Genomic DNA, 308 nt, shown 5'->3' with positions numbered 1-308 from the left:
CCCCTGTGCCCCCCTCTCTAGGGGGGTCCCTCTGACCCAAATTCCCCTTTCCGCACTCTTCAGGGAGCTCTGCTCCCCCAGCCCCAATTCCCAGAGGAACCACCCTCCATCCTCCGCAGAGGAACCACCCCGTGCTCCCCTCTCCAGGGAGTTCCCTCTGCTCCCACATTCCCCTTCCCGCACTCCTCAGGGCGCTCTGCTCCCCCAGCCCCAATTCCCCCCTCAGCCGCACGCCGGAGACCCTCTGCCCCACAGCGCGCCCCCTCCGCCCCACGGCGCTTCTCCTGGCCCACAACGCCCCCAAGGCG

Source organism: Geospiza fortis, unplaced genomic scaffold (genome assembly GCF_000277835.1).
Source record: "Geospiza fortis unplaced genomic scaffold, GeoFor_1.0 scaffold4758, whole genome shotgun sequence".
Lineage (NCBI taxonomy): Eukaryota > Metazoa > Chordata > Aves > Passeriformes > Thraupidae > Geospiza > Geospiza fortis.
This window is presented reverse-complemented; position numbering follows the sequence as displayed.